This window comes from Neopsephotus bourkii, unplaced genomic scaffold (genome assembly GCF_033783945.1).
Source record: "Neopsephotus bourkii isolate Nb327-2 ecotype Australia unplaced genomic scaffold, CSIRO-AGI_Nbou_v1 NB_1768, whole genome shotgun sequence".
Lineage (NCBI taxonomy): Eukaryota > Metazoa > Chordata > Aves > Psittaciformes > Psittacidae > Neopsephotus > Neopsephotus bourkii.
The window spans coordinates 3,498,864-3,521,198 of NW_026902242.1; the positions used below are offsets into that span (position 1 = coordinate 3,498,864).

The 22,335-nt window shown below is 42.6% G+C and overlaps 1 protein-coding gene across 2 annotated transcripts in view; it reads left to right on the forward strand.

The window, feature by feature from the left end:
- The window catches only part of PLPPR5 (phospholipid phosphatase related 5), a 122,107-nt gene that overhangs the window by 10,174 nt on the left and 89,598 nt on the right, over nt 1-22,335 (forward strand). The window contains exon 1 of one of the 2 annotated variants that reach the window (XM_061379124.1): nt 1,752-1,769. The exons of the other annotated variant lie outside the window; for it this stretch is intronic. The gene's annotated coding sequence lies outside the window, so the exon portion shown is untranslated. Of the gene's footprint in view, nt 1-1,751; nt 1,770-22,335 lie in introns of those variants that run through there. 2 annotated transcript variants of the gene reach the window in all.

Below are 22,335 nucleotides of genomic sequence, written 5' to 3' on the forward strand. Positions count from 1 at the left end.
CTAGGTTCTCAAATGAATATGCAGTTTAATGAGATACCAGGAACTGTTTAAAATCTGTTTTTCCCACTGTGGACAGATGGATGTCACCTTACCCAGTTTTCAGCTGAATCATGATGGAACAGAGTTATTGATAGTTTTAATCTAACTCGAATTAAAAAGCACACTGTTGGATTTGGAAGAAGCAAAAGCCTTACAGGAATGTTCTTAGTTCCAAATTAATTCAGACATACAATAGTGCAGTTTCCTTCATCTTTCCCAAGAGTCCATTTACGCTGATTGAGGGATTTATTTGTTTGGGATTTAAAAGGCTTTGAAAACAGCACATTAATATAAGCACTTATTTGGTAGAGTGTGGTTTTCTTGTGTGTTTCATTACTGTAATTTGCCTTCCTGCCTTAGCAGAATGCTCTCCAGATACAAATTCTAATGATAAATAGGGAACAGTGACCAATTGCAAATTGCATGTCTAAAAAGAGGAAACACATATGAAGGAGGTGATATTTTTTTGTTCCTGCTTACTGAATTTTCCTGTTCTTTGGATGTGGTCATCAATCTCTTTCATGGCAATAATTTGTTTTTATTGTTCTTCCCTGCACCTAACCCATCGCTTGGACAATAGTAAAGTTTACTGTTCTGATGGAAAATTCTGCGTTTAATTGATAGTAATTCAATAAGGGTGTGGGAACCTGTCCTTTCATTCACACTGGGGTTAAATTCAGCTAGTCTGACCTGCTGCTAGAAGATCCTAATGGTTATGAATGTCACTAGAGTAGAAGTAAGGCAAGCAATCAGCAAACCTTTCTTATTTATGTACATGCCACGTGATGAATATGCAGGCGAACTCTCTTATTCTCTTGAATACCAGATGGAAATCGTTTATGACTCAGGTATGATCATGATTGGCTGGTTTAGTTATGGTGCAAAAGAAGATGAAACCCAGTGACTGCATCCACCATCTTAATTGTACAGGTTAAAATGCTACATTTTTAATCACTGTGTTGTCAAGATTACAACCACTCTTAAGAGGATAGAAATTATTAACACCTTCCTAAGCGTTAAAGAGTATCCATTAATCTGTTAATAGGTTGGTGGCTGAATCAGGGATTATTGCTTTGTCTTGGGATAGAGATGTAAGGTTTGGAGATTGCAGGAAGGATGTGATGTTCCAGAAGCAGGTATCACTGCCGCTAATACAGGCTACACATTTTTGTTACGTTCTCCTTTCACTTTATGCTCTCCAGATGTGTATCTCTTGTGTCTCTTCCATATAATTTTCCTTGCCATTTCATTGTCTCAGTTCTAGAGCTCCATTTTCTACACACTTTATCTTTCTTCTGTCTTCATGCCTTTGCTCCCTCCTACATAGTTTCTTACTTTTCTTGCCTCCTCCCCCATCCTCCCTTCCTTCTCCTTTTCTCTCATCCAGCTCTTTCAGTTTTCCACTTTAATCTTCTCACCCTCTTTCATTTGCTTTCCCCATGGCTATTTCCAGACTTCCCTGCTCCTTTCTCCACAGGGCTCCACTTTGCTTTTGCCTGTCCTGCTGTCTCCTGGGTACTGCCAGCCAACCAGCCTTGCTTAGGGCAAGAGTTCATTGTGTCAGTAAGCAGAAACCAGGAGGCTAAGCCTGAAGAGCAATACAACACCCTTCTCTTTACTTGCGTGTGTGCCCTGAGCTCACCATACCCCTCTTGGCGTTACCCGTACCAAGGTCGTTGTGACACCATCCCGTTTGCACAGGCAGAAGCGACGCTGAGGAGCTGTCTAAGGTATGTCTGGTGGTCCCATCTGTCCTGTTCCATCCCATCCTGTCCTTCTACTTTTTCCTGCTTTAGTATTTTAGCACTGAGCTTCTCAGAAGTGTGCCTGCAGACATAGCCAGGAAGACTCTTATCCTAGTAACTCCATTACAGTCTGTGGGGAGGTATCTGTTTATCCCCACGGCAATCGCAAGGTGCTGGAGTCAGTAGGATGTTACGTGCAGGTAGTTCAGACCTTGCTTTAGCTGAAGATGAGGAACAGAGTGGAAAGCAGTTATCTCTTGTTGCAAAGTTTGGCAGAAAAAGCATGTTTTTACGTGGAGATGGAATTGCAGATCACCAGTGCCCTGCATCCCTGAACACTTGCCTAGATAGAGTCCACTACATGTGCAGATACGTTTTCTTCTATATCCAATTCATATAATTTGATTGTTTTCAAATGTTTGGGAAAATGCATTTAAAATGAGCTGCTGCGCGTTGCTTTCAGTGTTGTGAACTGACACCTAAGCACAGTCTGTTCACCTTTTGTTTGGAATGTATGTAATGGATATCCGATGTATCAAAGATGTGGTGAGAGACATTGACAGGTACAAAGGATCAACCTTTACCTCTCCCTGCTCCAAGCAATACCTTGTTTTCATGGATGTTCTCAACTAAGTCATCATATTCCTTGCCCGGAATATTTTCAGCATCTATTTCAGGGAGCAGTATGTCTACACAGAGGGTTAGAGTTTGTCTGTGGTCTAGTTTGCTTAATGTGTATATCTGACACTTCTTTGTGTGAAGTGAGCTTGTTTCCCCAGTGACTCAATTTCCCCACTTATGCTACTCTTTCCAAGAGTTATTGGAGAGGGACTATTCCTGAAACCCACAAAAATGGGCTTATAACATCCCCCTCCAAAAAGCAGGAGGGTGCCAGTGGGACAGTGGATGAAACTTGTGTTGTTTCTTTCATTAACTTTGTTCCATGCTTTTGTTGGATCTCTCACAAGCTCTCTGTGCTGAAGTTACATTTTGTACCATGAGGACAACATTCCTTTCAGCCTTAGGTGACATGGGGGTTCTGTAAACCATAGTTAAACCCAGTGCTGTGAGATCATTACAAGAAAGTCTCTTGTTGCTTTAACTCTGAGGATACCCAGTGCAATTTCTAACAACATTGATGGGAGCTGGAATTTTTCAGGAACAGCTAAAGATGTGCCATGGGTTAGGGGTGGCCTTGACAGTGCTGGGGATTGGCTGGACATAAAGTTTTTTTCTGACCTGGTTGATACTGTGATTCTATGTTGGAGACCTAGAATGAATACGTAAAATTCTGTATGAATGAATGTAGAATGAATACATAATGTAGAATGAATACATAAAATGCCTCTGTGCATTCTGATTACAGACAGAGTCCTCTTCCCAGGGGAGCTATTGGAATCATCTGCTCTCCCTAGAAGTTTTGGAATCAGGTGTGATAACAGGAGGTTCACCCTCTACTCCATCTAACCTCTTCCAGTCACGCTGTCACAAAGTAGTTATACAGGAGTTGTTAGCTACTGCTCTGTCTGCAGAGAAAATATCTCTATAATATATAAAGTTCCTCTGGGAGACAGAGAGCCTGAGGTGATGCCTTTAAATGGGTATTTTCCATGGCTGGTGCCTTCGGTCTTTAATACAGTGACACTTTTTTAATGACACGAAGGGATTAATGTAGAAATGTCACAGAAAGCCAGAAATCTGGGTTATTATTAGTACTGTGCTATGAATTCCAGCACAGGTTTTCCTTCTAAATATAACACAGAAGGTTCCTATATAGATGTAATGATTTATCATCTGTTGCTATACCTGAATTCTGAAGCACTTTTTTCCTCAGTCTTTTCTGGGGCTCCAAGGAATGTTTTAAAATGTAAGATGGCAAACAAAAACACTGGAAGGTTGGCAAAGCATTGCTGAGATCTTCCAGTTTGTTCCCATGCTGGAAATGTGGTGAAAGAGTAGTGTGAGCAGTGCAGTGATCAAATGTCATGGCAATGGGCTCTGAGAAAGATCAGCATTTGTGGTTTGAAGAATTACTGAATAGCAGAGATGGAAGCTGATTCTTATGCAGTTTATAACAAAAGATTATAATCACCCTTTATAACAAAATACTATAATCACCCATGTCCTGGGCTTCATCCCCAGCAGTGTGACCAGCAGGTCAAAGGAGGCGATCCTGCTCCTCTGCTCTGCTCTGGTGAGACCACACTGTGTGCAGTGCTGGTGTCCCCAGCGTAAGGACATGGAGCTGTTGGAGCAAGTCCAGAGGAGGCCACGAGGGTGAGCAGGGGCTGGAGCAGCTCCCGTATGGAGACAGGCTGAGAACACTGGGGCTGTTCAGCCTGAAGAAGAGAAGCTGCATGGAGACCTCAGAGCAGCTTCCAGTCTCTGAAGGGGGCTACAAGGATGCTGGAAAGGGACTCTTCATCAGGGACTGTAGTGATAGGACAAGGGGTGATGGGTTCACACTGAAACAGGGGAAGTTCAGGTTAGATCTAAGGCAGAAGCTCTTCCCTGTGAGGGTGCTGAGTTGCTGGCGCAGGGTGCCCAGAGAAGCTGTGGCTGCCTCATCCATGGCAGTGTTCAAGGGCAGGTTGGACACAGGGGCTTGGAGCAACCTGTTCTAGTGTGAGGTGTCCCTGCCCATGGCAGGGGTTGGAACTGGATGTTCTTAAGGTCCTTTCCAACCCAAACCAGTCTGGGATTCTGTCATTTCTAAAGTGTGTCTATAAATGTACCTCTGACATGTGAAGGCGGGCCAAAAAGAATGTGTATTTGAAAAGGAGTTTGCCACCTTATGTGTAATATTCCTCGGTGGGTTTTTACTTCAGCAGTTGTGTGGACTTCAAGAATAGGGTGGAGGAGCAGCCGTAGGTGCAAGTTGCATAGATGTTCAGGTCAGCCCTGTTAGCACAAGTCCTATAGTGTATAGGCTACTTCACAAGAAAAGGAAAAGAGAAAGCATTTGTCTGAATAATTTACTGCTAGATAATCTCATCTCAGCAAGAACAGTTGCGGTAAGATACAGAGCAGAGAGGTGCACTTTATGCCTCATTTAATGTGTCATCATTAATTTTGCATTCAATGCAGAAGCTTAAAGTATTGATAGGTGTTCCTCACCCCTTTCCCACCTTCCCTTTCCCACCTCCTTCAAGTAACCTACTCAGCCTCCTGCGAGTGGAACGTTCCGCTAACTGCCACTTTGCCCTGAACTAGATTTTGCAGTAATTGGCATAGCAGGACAATAGCTTTCCCTTCAGGAGTCTCCCTGTAAACTCTGCTGAAAACTAGCAGCAGTATTTTGTCCACACTTCCAACCCTGAGTGCTTCACCTTGGATGATGGGAAAATCATGCCAAGTCTTTTCCTCTAAAGAATCCCCACCTGCAATTAAACTGAGGCAGATTAGAGTTAGCTACTCACTTATGCCTTCAAATGACATTGAGCTGACCCCTGTGCTGTGCCCTTTGCCTTCTGCTTGTCTGTGGGAGAGTCAGTGATGACCATTATGCCCAAGCAGCTTGCTCTGTACAAGTGACCTGCTCAGCCATGGATATGCTCAGCAATGCCTTCTGCTAAGTCTGGATTGGCTTGGCTTGGTTTATCAGCTGGGTTACAGTTTCATGGAATCATAGAGTGGTTGGAAAGGACCTTAAGATCATTCAGTTCCAATCCCTGCTGTGGGCAGGGACACTTCACACTAGAGGAGGTTGCCCAAGCCCCTGTGTCCAACCTGGCCTTGAACACTGCCAGGGATGGAGCATTCACAACTTTCTTGGGCAAATTTCCATGGCTAAATGGCTCTAGGAAGGCAAAAATGAAGCTTGTCCATGTTCTGCCCTTGCCCTTTTCACCAGTTGCATTAAGTTGTATTTAATGAGGTGGTGGAGGTTTCACTGACATAACCCTACCCCCAGACTTTTCAGGCCATTATATTGTATTTAGGACCTGGGGGACACTAATGGTATTTAACAAAACAGCCCCAATCTCTTTGAAAATGTGTTTTTTAGGAAATGATTGTGCTGACCCAAACCAGCCGACCAAGCAAAAAGATGTTGGCTTGCGTCATGTTTTCTTAGGAGTTAAATAGAAGTAAAGGCAATAGTTTTGTGGCTGTGGTCAACAGAAGTTACCCAGTCCTAGAATTACAGAATCAACTAGGTTGGAAAAGACCCTTAAGGTAATCAATTCCAGCCTTTAATACTTCAGTACAGATGATATCCACTGTGTAAAAACATGACTCTTTTAACATAATCCTCTTTCAGATTAATCCTGCACTTAGGAGGGGAAAATTTGGGCCCAACTTAAGTTCGTAACTTGAAAGAAACTGTAATTTCAGGTATTTCCTGAGGACCTGCACTCCTTTGTCTCTCTAATGAAAATAGCTTCCTGGGATGAAGCTGTGTACCTTTCTTTTAAGGAGGAAAGCTGTTAAATGATGCCTCCATAAAGCTCACATTGATCTGTTGTGCGCACAGGGCAGTTCTGTCCAGAATTGCCTGAGACTTTTTAAGCTACCTTTTGAACTGTCTTTCTAAAGCTTTGACTCATCTTTCAGATCTTCAAACCTTGCTGTACCAATATTGCTATTTCCTGCTGTGGTGCCATGGCTTCCATGCAGCTGCATTCTGAACCAAGGAATAGCCTGAATCTGGCTTCATTTTTATAGCAAGCCAGTGGAACTAGCATATGGCTGAGGTCAATGGGTCTAATGAAGCTTTCAAACTATCTGCCTGAGAACATAACTACCTTGTGTGCAAAACCTGTCAGAAGCAAGTATTACTTTCTGGTGTTTCAGAGGAGCGCCTTTTGTTTTCAGGAGGATTTGGGAACATACCTTAGTGCTTTGAGTTTATGTCTCTCCAAACTTACACGTTACAGAAAGAAAAAGTTGTCAATAAAGCAAATTTGTAGAGCTCCACCCAGCAAAAGGCCTTGACTTAGTGTATTTGTAATGCAGGAAGTGCATTTGGGATGCTTTGCAGGAACAAAATACATGTTTCCTTCCGATATGGATTTGGGGCATTTATTTACTCTATATTATAAGTCAAGTTGTCTCATATTAATTTTCAAATTGGAAGAAAGCCAAGAGTTGTTCTCTGAATGTCCTGTGTGCCTGTCCCAAACTTGAGAACTGGGAAAACCTGGAGTTGGCCTGAAGATGCAGCACCAAAGGGAATATGTACTTTGAAACACATACAGTTGTCTTCGCCTTGCTCTCTGAGGGTTTTCCCTTTCCTGCTTGGAAAAGCAAGGTTATTTTGGCACCTAGATCATTGCAGTTATCAGGGATATGTGTTGTGGTGAGAATACTTGAAGATGCTTGGAGAAAAACTGCTTTTTGTCACTTACACAAAGTCTGTCAATTCTGGAAGGAAAATTGGCATTATGGAGTGTCCTGTGGTCAACTGATCATTTTTATTCTGTTGGCAGCACAGAAGTGCAGTGATCTGTGTTTAATGGGAATAGCTGTGTAAGGAGAAAAGAACTCGTGGTAAAGGCCTATTAAATGTCTTGCACAGCGTTAGAGAGGGGCGATTTTGCTACCTCCCCAGTGAGCTGAGTAGTGTATTACCTGCATTCTCATGGTGACTGTGATGTGTCTGTTCTATTATTCTTTGTATGACAGTACTCTCCCTTAGTGCTGTATTCTTCCATGTCACGTGGAGGCCGCAGACAGCTAAGCCAGGTATCTGGGCACAGATTAGTTCTGCCCAAGTGTAGGCACTCAGTCCCCAGGTTTTCTATGGAGTACAGTTGGATGAATCCAGGCCTTGGTATGTATTTTATCCCTCTGCTATGCAGGGAAAAGACATCTCTTTGAGTACCAGGATTAATTAGAAAAGAATGCATCTTACACACTGAGCATTAGACTAAGACCCACTGTGAGTTGCATGCTTTAGAATGGAGCTTCAATAAACGTAACAGCAAGTCATGTTTGTGGTGGATACATGAAATCACAACCTCGTGTTTCATGGAGTGGAGCAGTCCTTGTCACAGAGCTCATGTTTGTATCAAGGTCTATCTGTGCTCCAGTTGCTAAAACACACCAGGCAGGGCTGAACTCATGGTCATCTTTGCTCCATCATGTAATGGGTAAATCTGGCTCCATGCAGAGACTTTCTTCTTCCTTTGTCTAAAACACAGTCTTTTGTTCCCCATAGACTTTGCAGGGATAAAAGAGATGCTAAGCCTGTAGAGATTAAGCTTCTTGTTTCTTGGTAAGGGCTGTTTTAGCTGCACTCTAACATTAAACTCCCAGTTACTAAATCTCTGCATTCTATGATGCAGGGTTTCAGTGCAGAGCTACATTTGTTCTGAAAGAGCTAATAAACTGTTACATTTCTTTCTCAGTAATAGAGTCATGAAAACGACTAACTTAGTGCTGAGAGTGTTTTATTATTTAATAGGGAGAAGAAAACTTTAACTCCCATTAGCACAGAAACCAAGCAAACCAGAGAGCCTACATGGAATGGCACTTCTCCTTAGCTCTAAAGTGCACATTTTCTATTTCAAATTGCTGGGGGTGTAATTAAAGTAGATAGATAGTTTTACTGAGGTTACATACTCTTTTTTTTTACAGTGATAAGGTACTTTAGCATATGACAGTCTTAAGTTCTGAATGTACTACCTTGTAAAAGCTGTTACGACTATATTCATTCCAACTCTCATTTGTGTGTGCATAACTCACTCATACACTTTTCCTGGCCTACTCCTGATCTCCCTTGCTGCTTAGGAAAAACAAGTCAGAGAAGGATAGGGATGCATATTTTAAGAATGGCGTTTTCCAAATCTCTCTGATTTTAAATAGATTTCTTGAAATGAGAGGAATTTTCAGGCAAAAGAGTGAGGATTCCCTGTTTATACTAGATTAGAAGTATGGAAGAGGTGCAGTGTTCCCTTAAGGAAGCTCTTTACTGTGAGGGTGGTGAGGCCCTGGCACAGGTTGCTCAGAGAAGTGTAAGTGCTCCATCCCTGGCAGTGAGATGTCTAGTAGATGGTGTCCCTGCCCACGGCAGGGGTTGGAACTGGATGAGCTCTAAGGTCCCTTCCAACCCAGATCAGTCTGGGATTCTATGAACTTCACTCTCATCCTGATGCTGCATTTTCTTCTTTCTGGCTGTTTTTTTCTTTCTGAGCTTTCAAATTCATCAGGGAAATAAATGTACAATCATCATCTACCTATAGTTGAAAAGAAAAGGGATGGTAACTATCCCAGGCATTGCATGGGTACGCACATGGATGGTTGTCCTGAGAAACCCTCATATTTCTGGCTTGCTCCATATTGCAGTTTGCTAGCAATTACAGTTATGAGGCCAGAGCATCTTCTGTTCGCATGTTCATGCTTTCCAGCACCACCAGTAGAGTGGTCTCTCATATTACATACAGCATTAGGGCAGTTCTCTCTCCCTTTGGATGTTTCTACTGAGTGAACAAGTGAGTATTTGTGGCACTGAACATCATGAGAAGCAAAATCTCGGGGTTTTGGCCAGCATCTCTACCAAAGCAAACCTTCAGCTCCAGGGTACCAGTCATAAATGGAGAGTTTCTGTGATTTCAGCCTTGCTAGAATGTTGGCTGAGTTGGGGAGGGTAGCTTTCTTACAATAAATGCTGAGGAATAAAAACCTTACTGATAATAGAGATCTCTTATGCAAAATTCTCTACATTTGGAGAAAGCTGAAAACATTTATTTATCAGTGAACAAGATTTTAGAGAAATGGCATAAAGGTCTTAAAGGCCTGAAAAGCAAATAGGAGCATTGCTGTCCTATAGTAACTACTGCAAAACAGTACAACGTGTTGGTGTATGTTAAGGATGTACAGCTGTCCTCTAGTCTACCATTCAAGCCCACAAAAATAATCAATGGATGTAGGCTGTACCACTGAGGCAATGCACGATGCCAAGCACAAAGAAACCTTGCTTTAGTTTTTTGACCATCCAAATACGACTGTAATAAAAAGGAAGTGATAATTGTTTGTATGACTTCAAAGCAACATATGTTGGAAAGCACTACATAAAAGGTGGGTTACAGACTCTGGATCTTCTTGTGAAGAGGGTTTAATTTACCATAAGAACTGATCTACTTGCAGTGGCATACTTTAGGAGAAGAGCTTTTCTGTGCTGAGAGTAGTTGTTGGTGCTGTTGGTAGTTGACTTTTTCAGTGTTTTCTCTATAGCTTAGAAAGCACTCAGTAAAGGAGAAGTTGGGAGCAGAGCCTGACATGTGGTCTGAGACCACACCAAGAGTACTGCATCCTGCTCTGGAGTCCTTGGTACAGGAAAGACCCAGACCTGCTGGAGAGGGTTCAGAGAAGGGCCACAACATGGTCAGGGGCCGGAGCACCTCTTCTGTGAGGAAAGGCTGAGAGGTTTGGGGTTGTTCAGCCTGGAGAGGGCTTTGGGGAGACATTATTGCGGCCTTCCAGCTCTTAAAAGGGGCCTGTGAGAAAGATGGGGAGAGACTTTTGAGCAGGGCCTGTTGCAGTAGGGCAAGGGGGGACGGGTTTAAACTGAGGAGGTTGAGGCTGGATGGGAGGAAGAAATTCTTTACAGTGAGGGTGCTGAAACACTGGCACAGGTCACCCAGAGAGGTGGTGGATGCCCCATCCCTGGAGACATTCCAGGTCAGGCTGGATGTGGTTCTGGGCAAAGGACCTCTGAAGGTTCCTTCCAACCCAAACTGTTCTATGACACCCAGATGTGTTTTTAAGGGTACCTTTAATGAGAGAGAGCAAGTATTTTGCTCTGTTGACGCCAGCAGAACAAGCTATCGTATGTCACCAATACAGAGTGCACAGGCACACAAACCCAGGCATGGTGCCTGCTCTGCTGTCTGCTTTTAACATGTGCTGGATGTTTCACAGGAACGGAAAGGATATGAGACATTTTATTTCAGTCTCTGCAGCTCCTCAGTGTAGAAACACCATTGATTTTCTATTCTGCGAGGAATAACAAAGATCTCCAGATAATGGAATAAGCAGAAAACATGAAACCTATTTCTTCTCCTTTTAATCCAACAAGTAACTGTTAATTACAAGACAGAGGTTTGAATTCCCTGTGATTGGGCAAACTACAGTTTCCCTCTTGTGTGTGGGTGCCTGCAGTGAACTGTGCATGCAGGGCTGGAGCCCTCTGCTGAGCACTGCTGATGATGGTAAGGACATTGGTCTCCCTGCACTTATCTGCACGTTTGTTGTCATCTCAGGCTCTGCTCCTTTTCTCTTCAGTTCTGTTCATGGTACCAGAATGTGTCATTAGTGTTTTTACTCAGGTTCTCATCTGTGGGATCCATGTGGAAGATCCATTTCTAGTCCTGGTATCCCAACAGCAAACCAGGAATTCTGTTATAGGAGATAGAAATGTGTTGTTTTCTGAGCGTAATTGATCTGTAAAAAATCAATCAGCAGTGATTTGCTTTGCTTCTTCCTTAGCTGTGAGGGGCGGCCAGTCATGTGTGCATAATCCTGATTCAGCTGGCAATCCCTGCTGGGATTTTCCACTTCATTGACACAGTGCAGTATGAAATTCAGCAGTGAATATGCATCAAAGTTGCTTCAAACCACCCCCCACCCCCCCCCCAAACATTTGGGCTTTTCTTTCCTTCAGTGAGTCCATGTAATCTAGAAGCAATCAGAAGCTATTGGAGCTTTTCATTTTTACCCTGTTATTTCTCTTACTCCTGGCAGCAGCTGTAAGGAGGCAGAAAACTCCTGTTACTTTGCACCCGATTATATTGATGTTGGTTTAACAGGCAGAAAGAGTAAAACTAAGGTTGCTAAGAAGGCCAGTTATACTTTTTTTAGTTACCTAAAATTATCTGTTCTCTGGAAGAAATGAACTAACGAGACTGAAAGTGAAATGCTCTGTAATGCATTGGGGAACTGAATATAAGAACTCACGTAGATGAAATGTTGATTAGTATTTAGGAATATTAATTACAGTTAAAGACTGCTCTACTGAACACAGGCTAAAATGTAACCTTTTCTGTGTCTTCAGAATCCATTAGAGTGTGTAAGACAAACCTGGAATCTGGTACATGTGTATTTGTGTGGCTCACATCTGCATGCGCTGAGTGGTGGATTGGCATGTAAATCAGGAGAGCAAGCATCTCACAGCTGTAACAGAGCTGGATACAGCACCCCTGGGAAAATGGAATGTGATTTCTAGAGGTGTTCATCTAACAGGATGAATCTGTGCAGAGCTTTCAGGATGTGAACAAGGAGGGTTTTGCTGATGTTGAGGGCTTACTGAGTGCAGAATAAAGTACTGGAAGGCAATAGCTGGGATTTAAGAATAAACTGCTCTATATTTGCCTGTTTTTTCAGATTGGTTTTTCTTCCAATATACAATTCCCATCTCACAAATGACTTGTGGATGTTGATGGAAGGTATTTTCTGCACTAGAGCTGTTCAATTCAACCTATGAGGGATATGGTGCTTTTCCATACTGAACTTTACGTATGTTAGCTGGCGTATGCTCTGCATGTGCTGCAGCACCAAGAATGTTGAAGCTTTGGAGCACAAAATGATCAGCTACTCAGAAAGGGAAGAAATGCATCCTTCTATCAGTGCATTCCTGGAGTTTAATGTTTTGGGGAGTAGTAGTGATTGTCCAGAAAAGACATAAAGCTAGATGGATCTTTGCTCTTTTCCTCTATGGTGCTTCTAATGTTCCTAAATTGCTATGGGCAACTAAAATGGAAAGAAATGTTGTGAATGTCCACACAAAACTTGCTTCCTTCACCGTGTTTCACAGAAGCAGTTGTCTGTGCCGCCCAAGTAGTAGGATTTGTGCAGAACGTGAATGTTTTAATGAAAATGGAGAATATTAAATAGGTACTTGTCAATATCAGAACAAACCGATCAAGCAGATATTCTCCAGCCACCAGAAACCCCCTTGCACAGAAGCTTTTCGTCTGAGAATAGAAAAGAGATAGCAATTCCATTAAATGCAGTCACCAGTTCATGTTAAATATAAGGCAGAAGCTCTTCACTTTGGGGGTGGTGAGGTGCTTGATTTTCATGAATCAAGCACAGATTCCTGGTTGTCTTCCAGGAATTATAACCTTCAGTTTCCCGTTATCTTTCTATTACCTATTTACTCTGAGGTTTCTTCTGTGCACAGGAGAAACATTGTTTACATTGGGGCCTATAAGGATGCTGGGGAGGGACTCATCATTAGGGACTGTAGTGATAGGACAAGGGGTGATGGGTTCAAAATGAAACAGGGGAAGTTCAGGTTAGATCTAAGGCAGAAGCTCTTCCCTGTGAGGGTGCTGAGGCACTGGAAGGGGTTGCCCGGGGAAGTTGTGAATGCGCCATCCCTGGGGGTGTTAAAGGCCAGGTTGGGCAGAGCCTTGGGTGACATGGTTTAGTGTGAGGTGTCCCTGCCCATGGTAAGGGGGGTTGGAACTTGATGACCTTAAGGTCCTTTCCAACCCAAGCCATTCTATGATTCCAAATACTTAGAAAAACTTGTTATTCTTGGAAATCATCAAATACAAAGTTATGTACCTTTGGGTAGTTTGAAGAGGGGACTTGTGCAAAGAAAAATGGAGAGACTTCTTGGTATGCTTATGGGGTGTGACCAGCAATGTAAGGCCATCAGAGATATACTCAGCCTGGTGGACCAGTGATGTCAGCACTACTTATTCCTGCATTAGTAGATTCTCATTTCCTTTCCTCTGTCTTTTTTAGCCCTACGAGTTGTTTAAAATGAGATGTTAAGTGACAGAGCTTAGTGGACTGTAGTTTGTTGTGGTGGTACTCATATACATGTTCGTATAGCTGCTCCTGCCATTGAGTGCTGTAATTGAGCAGCAGCCAAGCTCTCTGTCTAGTCTACCAGTGATATTGTCCAATAAAACATAATTCACAGTACAAAGGAGGTTGAGTGCTCATAAATTCATATCATGCTTGGAAGTAAAGGCAGGCTTTGTGCCAGGCTTCTGCAGGCACAAAGTAATTATTTAATTGATTCGGACATCCTCTTCTCCACTTTGGAGTTTTTCTTAAACTTATACCTACACTGTTCCTAAAAATTCAGCTGGAATTTGCTGGATCTCAAAGATCTACTTGTGTGTGTGCTCATTTTTATGTGTTATCCATTTAGTTGGTGATTCTGTAGTGGTGATATTTTAAACCTGACATCGTTTGTCTTGGGCAACATGGTCTAGTGTGAGCATCCCTGCCCATGGCAGGGATTGGAACTGGATGAGCTTAAGGGGCTTTCCAACCCAAACCAGTCTGGGATTCTGTGATTTACAGGGTAGGTGTCTGTTGATTTTTAAATCATATGACAGAAAATGTAATGATTTTGTGTTCTGCTTTTATGAATGTTTGAAAAGATATTCAAAGGGAGACAGCAGCATGGCTTACGTTGCTTCGAGTCTCAAAAATGTCCTAGGCAAATTGATATGGCTTTTACCTGCATGGTTCTTATCTGTTATCTATTTTCTCCTGTAGTACTGACACTGCCAGAGAGTCTGAATGCCTCTCAGGAGCCTAGTGGGCTATGTAATTATTTTCTTCAGAACCCATGACACCAGTTCATTCTGCCTCATTCTTTCTTTCAGATGCAAATATAAGGTAGGCATTATACAAGGCAAGCAGAGAGACTACATGTGCTCATGCAGCTCTAGATTTATCCTGGAGCTGGCAGTTCTCTTGGAGCAGGAGGTGATGGATGAGCATTCCTGTGATAGTTCTTCCATAGCCTTCAACTTGACTGGAAAGGAGTCCTAGTTCCTTCAGTGAAAATCTGTAGATGGTAGAAAAGCATGTCATGTCCCTGTCCTTATCCCCAGATTTACACAGACTTTCAGATGTGTTTAACAGTTTGATGGTGAAAGCTGAGACCCAGAATTTGACGCTGTGCTTTTGGGGACATAGCAGGAAGCTTAGAAACCTTGCACTGCGGAAGAGTCTGATATGTCTGTGTTAGTCCATGTTAGACATAGACAATACCAAGTTAGAGCTCTCTAAAGACAGAGAGCTTCATTGCCTAAAAGCTCTCTGTAGAAGTCTGAAAGGATGAAAGTATCCACCCTCTGTGAACACACGGAAGCAGATATACTGGTAGGGCAAGAAAACCTTGCAGGATACCTTCTGTTATCTTGCAGGATTCCTTCTGTTATCTTGCAAACACACTTTAGAATTCACTGGATAGATAAATAGCAAGCAGATACTGAGAGCACCTGAAGCTAGCACTTCACTAAGTAGTGAGTTTGGGTGCCATTGGTGTCAACAGCTCCAAAGGCCCTTTTTAGAAAAGTATAAATGCCATCTCAAGAAATGGTATCATCAGGTATTGGAAGTTATGCACAGAAGGATAAAGTGATAGGCCCAAAGGAAAGGCACAAACCTCTTCAGAAAATAGCAGGGTGCTGAGATTTGGTTTTACTGCACATTAATGCCAAAAGTCCCATTCATTTCAGCAGAGAAAAGAAGGGTCATTAGTCTTCTTTCTATCCTTTCTTTTTCCCTTTCTTTTTTTTTTTTTTTTTTTTGAGGATGGAAAGAACTGAGAACACCAAAAATAAATCTTTATCAAGAAGCATTAAATGCTCTTCCAGAATCTTTCAGATAGCACAATTCAAATGATCCTTCAAATGTCAGTGTCAAATCTCAGTGTCAGGTAGTCACCGCCTGTTCTATTATTACTGCTGCTGCCTTTGACAGAAGTCTATTCACAATAGGTGCCTTTTTTAAGATATGCAGCAAGATGTTAATGTGTCTTTCCATCTATGTCGTGTACTGGTTTAATTGCAGTACCATCTGGGCCTCAGGAATAGACACTATATTAATAATAAAGAGAAACATGGAAGAAAACCTGTGACTGGCTGAGACAGCAGGATGCGTTTGCCCCCTTTTCTACTATGTTGTGCTCACCATTTGTGCATTTATGTGAGGGAAGTTAGCCAGAAGTCCAGCAGAACTAGGAGTTGTAGCTGTAGCTAAGCTGAAGGTGGATCATGGCTACATCCATAGTCCAGAACTTTTCAAAGTTCAGTTTTCAATACAGTGTGTGCTAAATAAAGAACTGTGATTGCGCAGAGGTAATCTTCCCTTGCGTTCCTCTTTGCCCAAAGGGGTGTTCTTCCAGGGTATGTCCCTCACTACAAGAAAGACATTGAGGTGCTGGAGCGCGGCCAGAGAAGGGCAATGGAGCTGGTGCAGGGCCTGGAGCACAAGTGTGATGGGGAACAGCTGAGGGACCTCTTTTTTTAATAGGAAAAGGAAGTCATCCAGTTGAGATAGGTTGCCATTGTTTTTTCCCATAGTGCTTGAACTTTGGTTTTCAGTCACTTCTATGAATGATGCATATATTCCAGGATGTTCCTTTAGACTGCACTGTTGCTTCATGCAGTAAAGTCCTGGAAGTAGCCACAAATAAGACTGTAACTTCCACGCACTTTCCAACTTTCAAGTCGTCTTCTGTCCAAGAGTGTGGAATTGAAGTTATTACCATATGAAACTAAGACCTCTGGCTCTTTGCCAGTAAAAAGGGTAGGGAGTGAAGGCTCGTTATGTGATCACTGTGTCCCAATCCATACTCCATAAGATAAAGAAGTCAGGCAAACAGTAACAGGGATGTAAATGTTCTTATTCCCTCTTGTTACATTACGAAGGTATGTTTCATCTTTAGCACAGGCACAGTGAGTTAGACCAGAGGGCCATCCAGCCTGACTCTTGCTTCTGAATGTGACCATTAAAAGATGCTTAAGGAAGAAGTAGTAGAGAGTATATCTTAATGATCCTTCCCCTGGAAAGACATCCCGGATTTAGTGCTTTGTAACCTGAAGGTTCAGCTGGATTATCATGTTTAAAAGCTGATCACGTCCTCAGTGAATGCATCTGAGCAGGTAACCTTGTATTTTCTGGGAAGTGCTTTGAGCTAAGAACACTTACATGGATGTTTACTGCAACTGATCTCACAACAAAAGATCCAAAGAGGCAGTTGAGGTGTTCACACACTTCTGACACTACTCAGCAGAACTAATTTTGGCCTAAATAGGTTCTGCTTCAGCCACAGTAGCCCTTCTTACTTCTTTAGAGTCTGTCACACCTTTACTGTAAAGAGACATCTCGCTATATTTAGGTTCATATCCCTCTCCTGGCCACCAAGTTCTTTGTGATGCTGGTGTCCTTGTCATAACTGCTGTCTCAACATGCTTTCCCCCTAGAGGTTCTCATTTATGCACATAGATTTCAGGTTATAAATAACCTGTTTGGGGGGCTTTTTTAGCTACTTTCTGTAGCTGTGTCACTGACTCATCTGATGTTTTCTTTAATATTATCCTTTGTATTTCCTTACTGTCCCTTCATTAAAAAGTCCTCCCTTCTGAAAAGTCCTTTATTGAGTGGCCAAGCAACCTAAAGCCTTCCTTCTAAGGTCAGTCTTTATCTCCCAGTTTATTTAACCTTGTATTTAATATTTCTTCTCTTGAGGCTGGAATAATTCTATCACAGACTACATACGCCAGTCTTTCCCATCTGGCATTGATGGAATTTTGCAGTGACATTTTTCACCATGAAGTAGGATTAGTAGATTCTTCTGGTGTCCCCAGAACATGTCCCCTGTCAGCAGGACATGGAGCTGTTGGAACAAGTCCAGAGGAGGCCACGAGGATGATCAGGGCTGGAGCACCTCCTGTATGGAGACAGGCTGAGAACACTGGAGCTGTTCAGCCTGGAGAAGAGAAGCTGCGTGGAGACCTCAGAGCAGCTTCCAGTGTCTGAAGGGGGCTACAAGGATGCTGGAGAGGGACTCTTCATCAGGGACTGTAGTGAAGGACAAGGGGTGATGGGTTCACACTGAACCAGGGGAAGTTCAGGTTAGATCTGAGGCAGAAGCTCTTCCCTGTGAGGGTGCTGAGGCACTGGCACAGGGTGCCCAGAGAAGCTGTGGCTGCCCCATCCCTGGCAGTGTTCAAGGACAGGTTGGACACAGGAGTTTGGAGCAGCCTGCTCTAGTGTGAGGTGTCCCTGCCTGTGGCAAGGGGTTGGGACTGGATGAGCTTAAGGTCCCTTCCAACCAAAACCAGTCTGTGATGATGACTTTTTGTAGTGTATTCTTGCTCACACCACACCACATATCTTTCTTTCCTCCAGATAAGCTCTGATGACTTGCTCTTTGACTCTAATGACAATCCTCAGTCATCCACATCTGTCTGGTTTTCATGTTGCAAATGAGCTTTTCCCATTATCCCTCATCTGTTATTCCCTTATCTGTTATTTTCCTCCTTTTCTGATCTCTGTCATGATCTTTTGTATAATGCAGTGCATTGTCCTCATGATCGAGTCCCTGCTTATTTTCATTGCCCCTCCCTCTCTTATGGAGCTCATTGCTCTTCTTTGCCCCTCACTGTGTCTACCAATTTCTTCTCCTTGTTTCAGTGGGCTGTCTTTGCTCTTACCTTGTTTTCACGGCATGAATAGTTACTTTTCTTTCCGTGTTCTCTGTGTTTCAGATCCTCATTTTCTTTAAGAGATCTACAATTCCTGAATCTTCCATGCTGCCTTTTCTCCTCTATCACGTCCTTAAATCCCCTTTAGAAACCTGATTCTATGTACCCATGGCAACAGTCGCCTCAGATTCCGTGACCAAAGTCAGCACTGAATTAGTTCTGCAGAGCTTTTCTTGTTTACCAGATCACATAAAAATTAGGTTGAGCTGAATTTTCTCATCTGATGACTCATAACTCTCCGATAGAGCTGATGTTAGAGCCCTTTTCTGTAGAGCTGAGTGAACATCTCCTAAGGAAGAACTCATTTGGGGAATGTAACCCCTTTTCGTTTCCTTCTTTTCTAGTTCTTGTGAAACAGAATCTGTTGGATTTTGACAAAAAAGGAATCTTGAATGGTTCATTAGGGTGTGCTGAGCTCTGGAATATTCTTCCCAAAACCTTTAGTGAAGAAAGCTAGCAATGGGCTGTACGTATTTGGAATGGTGAGGGAGGAAGTAGGATAAACCAACTTTGTTAGCAGCCATCTGTTACTCCCACAGACACTGCCGCCTTGTGCATGAGTGATTAAAAGCAATTCAGTAGGTTCAGTCTGAGGGAACAGCTTTGCAAACCTTTGGCAATCACTACAGGGAAGCTACAAGGGCCCCTCAGTCAATAAGAACTGATAAGCTACTGATAAACTCATCACAACATAGGATTGAATGCTTCATAGGTTCAGAGCACCAACTAGCATGTTAGGGAAACTACATGGCTGCTACATGTGTAACATGCACGTTGTCCACTAGAAACGAGCAGTGAAATGCAGAGGTGGCTATGACACATGGAAGGAAGCTTAGTAGTGAAACAGGGATGTAGCTGTATATAAGTTCATGGATCTTGTGAGATAAGGTGCTGGTGTGGTTTCTCATGTCAGTAATACTAGAAAGAAGCTGCTTATCTGATTATACAGATTGTGGAGAGAACTAGTTCTTTAGCAGAAGACTCTCCTACAGATAAGATGCATCTTGACCATCTGTTTCCAGATGGAAGTGTTCTACTTCTGAATCACTGGCTGCAATGGCATATTTAGAAAATGAATCTGTCATGGGTAGATCCGCAGCACAAACTGTTTGTGATGAACCTCCCATACACATACTGAGGTTATATTTTCTGTTTACTTGGCCTTCAGTTATAGTATGGGATTTAGCAGAACCCTGCAGCTCACACCCACCCTTTGTGCGGTATCCCGGTTGCCTGAATAAGAAGGATATAATTTATCACCAGGAGATGCAAACACAACCTGGAAGTGCTGTTTCACTTGGATTTTGAAATCTGTACCTGTATTTGAGGAGTCTGTAAGATTCAGCAGATGTCCTCAGACGGCCAGTGTGGGCAGAACACAGCCAGTTAACTCCTATACCTTCACCTATGGGTCTGTACTTTAATATATCCCGTGGGGAAAAAACCCTCATGTTTTCTTTCTTCTGCTTTTTTCCCTCCAAGGTGTTTACTATGATTATTTTTCGTGAATAGAGGGAAAGAAGAAAAAAAAAAAACATACATCAGCTAATGGAGATCTTTACAATTCTGCAGGAAAATGTGAAGTCATTACTGGTTTAATGAAGTAGAAAGATGATTATCATGCTGAAGTTCTTTGAAGTTTAATTGTGGCTTTTTACAGTCATTATTAGGCATAAATTAGGTCTTAGCAGAAGCTGAGAACTGTCAGTGAATTTGATCTTAACAGAAATAATGCCAGGTTTTAGTCTTCCATGAGCTGAAATGAACTGACTTTATTTGGCCAGAAGGAAATAGGACAAACAAGTAGAAACTGAAGAAACAACATATAGAGATGTATCCATGCCAGCTTCCATCACATTGGACTAAAGGAGAAATCGTTGTTAAGCAGATTGTTGCTGTATCATGGGGACCCTCTTGCCAGTGACATGGTGACCTCTGTTTTTGAGGAAAGAATCAGATCTGCTCCCATCTGGGAAAAGATCCAGCACATCTTTTTGTCAATACAGAATTTTCTCAGAGAGCCGTGTGAGGAAAGTCCTTAACCTATGAAAGAAAGGCAGGGAATAAAACCATTCCAGTGTTTTGAGCACAGCTGCCCAAAAATCAGCATCAGGAATCCTGCAGATCAGCAGTTCAAGACAACTTGAAATGCAGCTGTTAAATACAAACTGGTTCGGATATGCATGTTCCTGCAGTGGCTTCTGCTCCTTCCTTGTGTGTACTTTTGGTGAACATCAGCACTGCTTATTTCTTTCTTTCTCTGGCAAAAAAAAAATAAATTTAGAAATAGCAAATTTCACAGGTTGAGTTTTTGACTTTGAACACCAGCTGGAATTGGTCTTTAACAAAGCAGTAATGAATGATATTTACATCTACCAAAACTAATCAGCACCTCTCAGAATTTGGATATTTGGCAACAATGAGAATTAAAAAATCAGGAGAGAAATGTTAATACTGAATAAATAAGAGGAAATCACAATCTGACCCCACTTACTCTGTTGTTGTTTTGTTCTAATAATGCTATTAATGCTGTGAAACACACACAAAGTACATCAGTCAGCTGGGTAAGTTTTATCAGCAGCAGTTTCAGATCTGATTCCAGATCAGAGACTCACAGGACCATCAATGTTGGAAGGGCCCCCTGGAGATCATCCGATCCAACCCCTGCCAAGGCAGGGCCACCCAGAGCAGGGCACACAGGAACGTGTCTATGGTGGGTTTGGGATGGCTCCAGAGAGGGAGACTCCACACCCCCCTGGGCAGCCTGTGCAAGGGCTCTGACACCCTCACATAAAGAAGTTCTTCTTCATGTTGAGGTGGCACTTGGTGTGTGTTAGTTTATGGCCATTGCTTCTCGTCCTGTCACTGGGCACCACTGGAAAGAGTCTGGCCCCATCCTCCTGGCACCTGCCTTTGAGCTATTGATCTGCATTGGTGAGATCCCCTCACAGGCTGCTCTTCTCCAGGCCAAACAGACCCAGCTCCTGCAACTATACTGAGCATTGAGTGAGGCAGTGAAAAGTGGGACTAAAGATGCTTCTTATCTGTGGATCCAGTCATGGATGTGTCACACAAGCTTGACTCACCACGTTGCCTCCACAGCCCTACCAGCCTTGACTGTGAGGGGCTCTTGGCACCAGCACTGTAGTGTCATCAAAAAGTTTAAAATCACATAATTATGTTTTATTTGTGACTTACTTGCTCAGAGCTTTAAGGACTCAACGCTTAATTACACTGGGTTTAAAACATACGCAATATTGCTACCCCGTCACATCACCTGTGTCATTCATACTCCAGCTCACGACAACCTCTTGTCAGGTAGTTGTAGAGAGCAATAGAAGACAATAAGGTTCCATGATCCATATAGGAATTACTCGCTGTACGAGCCACTTCAGTGAGTATCTCTGCAGAGATACCCCAGTCAGCTGCCTGGCTGTGGGAAGGTGCCTTTGTAGATACCTTCTGAGTGGCAAGGGCTTCCTGTTAGTGTCATAACAAGGTCGTTGTTGTATCTGTGTTGGATGGGATTTCACATCAGGGCCAGGATTTTTCTCCTTCACTTCAGTGGGAACTTGTTTTAAATACAAAACTAGGATTAAATTTGTCTTGATTTCACAAATGAAGTAATTGTGTGGAATTCTTTTATTGGTTAATCCCATATTAATTTGCCTGCTTTCAAAAGAAGTTCATTCTTCCCTCATCTTCTTAATGTAAAAATGACCTTGTTATTTCTGATAATGCAGCTTGTTGAGCAAAACTTAATCCTGTTGCTACAGACGTAATCCAGTGAATCCTCTTCTTGCTGCTAACAGTTTCTACTGTTTGAACTCCTGTGGGGAGCTTTTGATCTGGTGTTTGACAGGCTTCCAGGTCCTCCTCATGTTAATCTTCAGTTAATGAGTAATCTAAGAAAGAGAAGGATAGTTTCTCTGGTTCTTAGCTTTCATCTTTCCTGCTAATAAGATTGTCTCTTTACACAGTTTCAACTGGTTTATGTTTAATTTCAAGACAGAAGAGCATGAATTAGCTTTCAATATCATCCTAGATGTGCAGCCATCAGAAGGCCAGCAAAGAATGAAGAACCA